The sequence below is a fragment of the Choloepus didactylus genome, chromosome X (assembly GCF_015220235.1).
Source record: "Choloepus didactylus isolate mChoDid1 chromosome X, mChoDid1.pri, whole genome shotgun sequence".
Taxonomy (NCBI): Eukaryota; Metazoa; Chordata; class Mammalia; order Pilosa; family Megalonychidae; genus Choloepus; species Choloepus didactylus.
In genome coordinates this window covers 51,584,626-51,593,012 of record NC_051334.1, presented here as the reverse complement: position 1 = coordinate 51,593,012, position 8,387 = coordinate 51,584,626, and the positions used below count along the sequence as shown (strand labels likewise).

Sequence of the window (8,387 nt, the reverse complement as noted above, 5' to 3'; positions counted from 1 at the left end):
GAGGCAAGAAGGAAGTGGTGTGATATATTTAAGATACTGAAAGAGAACAAACTGCCAACAAAGAATCCTATATCCAGCAAAACTGTCCTTCAAATATGAGGGAGAGTTTAAAATATTCTGACAAACAGACAATGAGAGAGTTTATGAACAAGATACCTGCTCTACAGGAAATACTAAAGGGAGCACTAGAGACATATAGGAAAAGACAGGAGTGAAAGGTTTGGAACACAATTTTGGGAGACAGTAGCACAGCAATGTAAATACACTGAACAAAGATGACTGTGAGTAGGGTTGAAAGAGGAAGGTTAGGAGCATGTGGGACACCAGAAGGAAAGAGGAAAGACAAAAGATAAAGACTAGGACTGTTTAACTCAGTGAAACTTAGAGTGCTCAACAATTGTGATAAAATGTACAAATATGTTTTTATACAAGGGAGAACAAATTAATGTCAACCTGGCAAGGTGTTGAAAATAGGGTGGTATTGGGGAAAAAATACAGTCAATGCAAACTAGAGATTATAGTTAACAGAAACTTTGTATTATGCTTCCTTTAATGTAACAAAGGCAATATACCAAAGCTAAAGGCCTTTAAGAGGGGGAAATAGGGAGCGGTATGGGACTCTTGGCATTGGTGATGTTGTCTGACTCTTTTATTCTACTTTAATTCTATCTTTTCTTTTGTTGCTTTTCAGCAGTAATTTTTTTTGTTCTTTTTCTTTCTTTTTCTTTTGTCTCTCTACCTTCTTTGACTCTTCCTCCTTCTTTGTGGAAAAAATGGAGATGTCCTTATATATATAGTAGTGATTGTAGTGAATACATAAATATGTAACTATACAGGGAACCAAGGATTGTTTACTTAGGACAGAATGTATGGTGGGTGAAAAAAAACATCTTAAAAAATGAGTTGATGAAGAAACCTTGAGGGCACTATATTGAGTGAAATAATTCAGACACATAAGGAAAAATATTGCAGGGTCTCACTGATATAAACTAATTACTAATATGTAAACACATAGACATGAAATATAAATTACCAGGATATAGAACGAGGCTAAAAAATGGGGAGCAGTTTCTTATTATGAGCAGAATGTTCAACTAGGTTGAACCTAAGTGTTTGGAAGGCAAGAAGTGCCTTCTTGCCACTCTGGGAGTCAGTCTGGCATTTCCTTAGAAAACTAGATATAGAATTACCCTTCGATCCAGCGATTGCACTTCTCGGTATATACCCGGAAGATCTGAAAGCAGTGACGTGAACAGATATCTGCACACCAGTGTTCATAGCAGCATTATTCACAATTGCCAAAAGATGGAAACAACCCAAATGTCCTTCAACAGATGAGTGGATAAATAAAATGTGGTATATACATGATGGAATACTACACAGCAGTAAGAAGGAACGACGTCGTGAAACATATGACAACATGGATGAACCTTGAAGACATAATGCTGAGCGAAATAAGCCAGGCACAAAAAGACAAATATTATATGCTACCACTAATGTGAACTTTGAAAAATGTAAAATAAATGGTTTATAATGCAGAATGTAGGGGAACTAGTGATAGAGAACAATTAAGGAAGGGGGAATGATAATCCAATAAGAACAGATAAGCTATCGTGGGTAAATTTAATGTTCTGGGAATGCCCAGGGATGACTATGGTCTGTTAATTTCTGATGGGTATAGTAGGAACAAGTTCACAGAAATGTTCCTATATTAGGTTACTTTCTTGGGGTAGAGTAGGAACATGTTGGAAGTAAAGTAGTTATCTTAGGTTAGTTGTCTTTTTCTTACTCCCTTGTTATGGTCTGTTTGAAATGTTCTTTTAGTGTATGTGTTTTTAATTTTTTTTTATTTTTTATACAGTTGATTTAAAAAAAAGAGTTAATTAAAAAAAAAAAAAACAAAGAAAAAAATATGTAGAGCCCCCTTGAGGAGCTGGTGAAGAATGCAGGGGTATTGGGCTGCCCCACCTTGATGGTTGCTAATGTGCTCACAGACATAGGGGACTGGTGGTTTGATAGGTTGAGCCCTCTACCATGGGACTTGCCCTTGGGAAGACTGTTGCTGCAAAGGAGAGGCTAGACCTCCCTATAATTGTGCCTAAAAGCCTCCTCCTGAATGCCTCTTTGTTGCTCAGATGTGGCCCTCTCTCTCTAGCTAAGCCAACTTGGCAGGTGAATTCACTGCCCTCCCCCCTATGTGGGATCAGACACCCAGGGGAGTGAATCTCCCTGGCAACGTGGAATATGACTCCCGGGGAGGAATGTTGACCCAGCATCATGAAATGGAGAACATCGTCTTGACCAAAAGGGGGAAGTGAAAGGAAATGAAATAAGCTTCAGTGGCAGAGAGATTCCAAAAGGAGCTGAGAGGTCACTCTGGTGGGCACTCTTACGCACAATATAGACAATGCTTTTTAGGTTCTAATGAATTGCGGTAGCTGGCAATAGATACCTGAAACTATCAAACTACAACCCAGAACCCATGAATCTTGAAGACGATTGTATAAAAATGTAGCTTATGAGGGGTGACATTGGGATTGGGAAAGCCATATGGATCACACTCCCCTTTGTCTAGTTATGGATGGATGAGTAGAAAAATGGGGAAAGGAAACAAACAAACAAAGGCACCCAGTGTTCTTTTTTACTTTAATTGCTCTTTTTCACTTTAATTATTATTCTTCTTATTTGTGTGTGTGTGGTAATGAAGGTGTCAGGGTTTGATTTTGGTGATGAATGCACAAATATGTAATGGTACTGTGAACAATCGAATGTATGATTTGTTTTGTATGACTGCATGGTATATGAATATATCTCAATAAAATGAATTTTTTAAAAAAAAGCATGCACTGTGCTTGCTTTGGCAGCACATATACTAAAATTGGAATGATACAGAGAAGATTAGCATGGCCCCTGCACAAGGATGACATGCAAATTCATGAAGTGTTCCATATTTTTTTCACAAGGAAAAAAAAGCATGCACCAACTATATGCCATCTGCAATAGACTCACCTTATATTCAAATACAAAAGTAAATTGAAAATGGAAGGATGGAAAAAATATATAGCATGCAATTAGAAAACAAAAGACAGCTGGTGCAGCTAAACTAATATCAGATAAAATAAACTTTAAGTCAAAAAATAGTTACGAGAGACAAAGATGCTCATTATATACTGATAAAGGAGACATTCAACAAGACTATGTACAATTATAAATATATATGCACCTAATACCAGAGCCCCAAAATATATGAAGCAAATACCAACAGATTTGAAGGGAGAAATGGACAGTTCTACATTAATAGTAGGAAACTTTAATACAGCACTTTCAATAATGGATAGAGCTCCTATTCAGAAGATCAATTAGGAAATACAAGACTTGAATGATACTCTAAACCAACTAGACCTTGCAGGCATACATGGAACACTTCACCCCAAAAAAACAAAACAAAACAGAATCCACATTCTCAAGTGCACATGGATCATTCTCCAGGATATACCATATGTTATGTCAAAAAACAAGTCTCAATAAATTCAAAAATATTGAAATCATAAAATATATATTCTCTGACCACAACGGATGAAGCTAGAAATCAATAACAGAGGGAAAAATGGAGCACTCACAAATATATGGAAATTAAGCAACATACTCTTAAACAACCTATGGGTTAAAGAGAAAAACACAAGAAAAATTAGGAAATACTTGATGTGAATTCAAATGGAAATACAACATACCAAAACTTATGGGATGCAGTGAAGGTAGTGCTGAGAAGGAAATTTACAGCTCTAAATGCTAACATTAAAAAAGAAGAAAGACTTCAAATCAAAGACCCTAACCTCAAAATTGGAAGAACTAGAAAAGGAAGAGCAAACTAAATCCAAAGTGAGCAGAAAGATGGAAATAACAAAGATTATGGTGGAGATAAATGAAATAGAGAATAAACAAACAATAGAGAGAATCAATGAAAACAAAAGTTGGTTATTTGAAAAGATAAAATTCACAAACTTTTAGCTAGAGTGACAAAGAATAAAAGAGAGAGGACACATATGACTAAAATCAGAAATGGTGGACATTACCACTGACCCCAAGAAATAAAAAGGATTATAAGAGGATACTATGAACAGCTGTATGTCAATAAATTAGATAACCTAGATGAAATGGAAAAATTCTTAGAAACACACAAATTACTCACATTGTCTTGGGAAGAAATAGAATATCTCAATAAATACATAAATAATAAGTTAACAGTTGGAATCATGAATTAAAAACCTCTCACCAGAATGCCTTCTTGACCAAAAAGGGGAAAAGATATGAAACAAAATAAAGTTTCAATGGCTAAGAGATTTCAAATAGAGTTGAGAGGTCATTCTGGAGGTTATTCTTATGCATTATATAGATAATCCTTTTTAGTTTCTAGTTTATTAGAATAGCTAGAAGGGAACACCTGAATCTGTTGAACTGTATCCAGTAGATGTGATTCTTGATAATGATTGTATAACTATATAGCATTTCTCATGTGCCCATGTGATTGTGAAAACCTTGTGACTGACACTCCTTCTATCCAGTGTATGGGCATATGAGTCATAAAATAAAGAATATATATATATATATATATATATATATATATATATATATAAAATACAGGGAATAAGGGGTGTGCTGGTTTGAATGTATTATGTCCCCCAAAATGCCATTATCTTTGTGTGGACAGACATATCAGTTTTGATTAGCTTGTGATTCTTTGAGTGTTTCCATGGAGATGCACCCCACCCAACTGTGGGTGATGACTCCAATTGGATAATTTCCATGGAGGTGTTGCCCCACCCATTCAGGGTGGGTCTGAATTAAATTACTGGAGCACTATATAAACTCAAACAGGAGGAGCAAGCTTGCTACAGCCAAAAGGGACACTTTGAAGAATGCACAGAAGCTGAGAGAGTAGCTGTAGATGAGAGACAGTTTGAAGACAGCTGTTGAAAGCAGACTCTTGCTCCAGAGAAGTTAAGAGAGGACAAACAACCCCAAGAGCAACTGAGAGTGATATTTTTGAGGAACTGCAGCCTAGAAAGGAATGTCCTGGGAGAAAGCCATTCTGAAACCAGAACTTTGGAGCAGACGCCAGCCACATGCCTTTCCAGCTAACAGAGGTTTTCCGGACACCATTGGCCATCCTCCAGTGAAGGTATCTTTTGTTGATGGACACTTTATGGCCTTAAGACTAACTTTGTAACCAAATAAACCCCCTTTATAAAAGCCAATCCATTTCTGGTGTTTTGCATTCCGGCAGCATTAGCAAGCTAGAACAAGGGGTATGGGATGTTTTGAATGTTCTTTTATCTTTTTATTTTCTCTTTATTTTGGAGTAATGAAATGTTCTAAAATTGATTGTGATGAATGCACAACTATATGATGGTACTGTGAGCCATTAATATCTTTGGATGGATTATATGATGTGTGAATATAGCTCAATAAAATTGCATTAAAGAAAACCCTCTCAACAAAGAAAAGCCCACAACCAGGTGACTTCACAGGGGAATTTTACCAAACATTCCAAACAGAATTAATATAAATCCTGTTCAAACTCACCCAAAATATTTAAGAGGGAGGAACACTCCCTAGTTCATTCTATGAGGCCAACATTACCCTCATACCAAAGCCAGATGAAGATGGCACAAGAAAAGGAAACTACAGAACAATATATCTTATGACTATAGATGCAACAATCCTCAACAAAATACTAGCAAACCAAATCCAACAGCATTCTAAAAGAATTATACACCATGATCAATTGGGATTTATCCCTATTATGCAAGGTTGGTTCAACCTAAGAAAATCAATTAATATAATACAACTACATTAACACAGATAACATCCTACTCAGTGGTGAAAGACAAAGCTGTCCCTCTGAGGTCAGAAACAAGACAAGAATGCCCACTGTCACCACTGTTATTCAACATTGTACTGAAGGTTCTAGTCAGAACAATTAGGCAAGAAAAAGAAACAAAAGGCATCTAAATTGTAAAGGAAGAAGTAAACCTTTTCCTCTTTGTAGATGGCATGATTCTATATGCAGAAAATCCTGAAATATCCACAATAAAGCACCTAGGGCTAATAAATGAATTCAGCAAGGTGGTAGCCTACAAGATCAGCAACCAAAAATCGATAGTGTTGATATACAGAAGCAATGAACAATCAGAATAAGAAATCAAGAACAATATTCCATTCAAAATAGCAACTAAAAGAATAAAACATCTAGGAATAAATCTAACCAAGGCTATAAAAAACTTGTACACAGAAATCTATAAAGCTCTGCTAAAAGAAATAAAGAAGACCTAAATAAATGGAGATAGATTCTGTGTTCATGGATTGGAAGACTAAATATCATTAAGATGTCAATCCTACCCAAAATAATTTATGTATTCAACACAATCCCAATCAAAATTCCAACAACCTTCTGTGCAGAAATGGAAAAGCCAATCATCAAATTTATATGGAAGGGCAAGGGTCCCCAAATAGCTAAAGCCATCATGAAAAAGAAGAATGAAGTTGGAGGACTCACACTTTCTGTTGTTAAAATTCATGACAAATCCACAGTAATCAAAACAGCATGGTACTGCCACAAGGACACACATATAGACCAATGGAATCGAGTTGACAGTACAGAAACTAACCCTCAGATTTATGGCCAATTCATTTTTGACAAGGGGGCAAAGACCACTCAATTGGGAAAGAATACTCTCTTCAAAAAATGGTGCTGGGCAAACTGTATCTCCATTTACGAGAAAAAGGAGGACTCCCACGTCACATCTTTAAAAAAATCAACTCAAAATGGATCAAAGACCTGAATGTAAGAACCATAACAATCAAACTGCTAGAAGAAAATGCAGGGAAGCATTTTCAGGACCTTGTATTATGCAATGGTTCCTTAACCTTCACACCACAAGCATGAGCAACAAAAGAAAAAGAAAGATAAATGGAACTTCATCAAAATTAAAAATTTTGCCTGTACCTGTCCCAGATCCAGGCCAAATAGTCATCAGGGAGCAACAGCTGCTAGTGGTATGATAAATATCTTGTGACCATGGTCAGCATTCCTGTAGATAGAAAAAGCCTGGAGCTGCCATGCTCAATAAATATTTGCTGAAGGGGTACATGAAAATCAAGAAAACAAAAACCTCCACTAGACAGTTAAAGCCCTGTGAACACAAGGATTATATCTGCATTGTTCATTGCTATTTCCCCAGCACCCAGCACAGTGCTTTGAACAGAATGGATGTTCAATAAATAGTTGGTGAATGAATTAATGAACAAATGAATGAGTAAATGAATGAATTAATGACTACCTCTTATAATGGGCATGAAGGGAAGTAGGCTGGGTATTTATTTCCAACATGTGGTTCCTCCACCTGTATGGTTCCTTAGAGATCCCTGTTAGAGAACTAGGGTCATTCAAGGGCTCCTTTCAGGCCAAATTATGCCTAATGCTGATCTGGAGAGCTGCTAATTTCCCGCAAAGACAGGCTATGAGCAGAAGTTGCTTTAGTTATTTCACTAGACTGAAGTAGAAAAGTACATGTCATTTTTTGAGCACCTAATGGATGGATATCAGACCCTGCTAAGCTTTTTACACACATTACCAATCCGATTTATTTCTTTTTTTTTTATGCATTATTTATTGTGAACTTTAACATATATACATAACAGTGATAACTTTCAAAGTATGATTTAACAAGTAGTTAGCAAATTTCAAAGAATGTCATGGGTCACAGTCCCACAACTTCAGCTATTTCCATTATTGTAAAATATAACATACGTATGTTAACTTTTGATGTACAGCTCAACAAGCAGTTATATAGGTAATTTCAAAAATTGTTATGGGTTACAGATCCACAGTTTCAGTTCTTTCCTTATTATGAAATATAGGGTATATACAGAAATATAAGACTTTCAAAGAACGATTCAATGAAGCTATAGAGCAAATTTCAAAGAATATTATAGGTTACAGTTGCACCATGTCATTTACCTCCTTCCAGTGATTCCAACACTTCAGAATCTATATATATATATATATACATAAAGTTTCAGTATTCATAGACCTTTGTTAAATCTTATCTTGTTTGTTGCTACCCCTTCCTCTCACTTAATCTCTTTCTCCATATTCACAGGTGTCTAGGCAGTGACCACCATAACTTGTTCATATTGAAAGGGGGTGTCAACAATATGGGGAAGGGGGATGCATCTGATTGTTGTTCTAAAACAGGCTGTTACCTCTGGGTTTTAGGACTTGTCTGGCATAGGAACACTCTGGTGGACTTAAATTTCTAAGACATAAAACTTAGTGAGTGAGAACAGAGTGGTGGAGGTCTTCAGGTGGAATTCTGATTGGCCAG

General features: G+C 36.2%; 1 non-coding gene across 1 annotated transcript; it reads left to right on the top strand.

Annotated features, from left to right (window-relative positions):
• Positions 1 to 2,848: 2,848 nt before the first annotated feature.
• On the top strand, positions 2,849 to 2,955 carry LOC119523915. Its single transcript, XR_005214716.1, has one exon. It is a non-coding gene; the product is annotated as a U6 spliceosomal RNA (small nuclear RNA).
• The last annotated feature ends 5,432 nt before the right edge of the window (positions 2,956 to 8,387 follow it).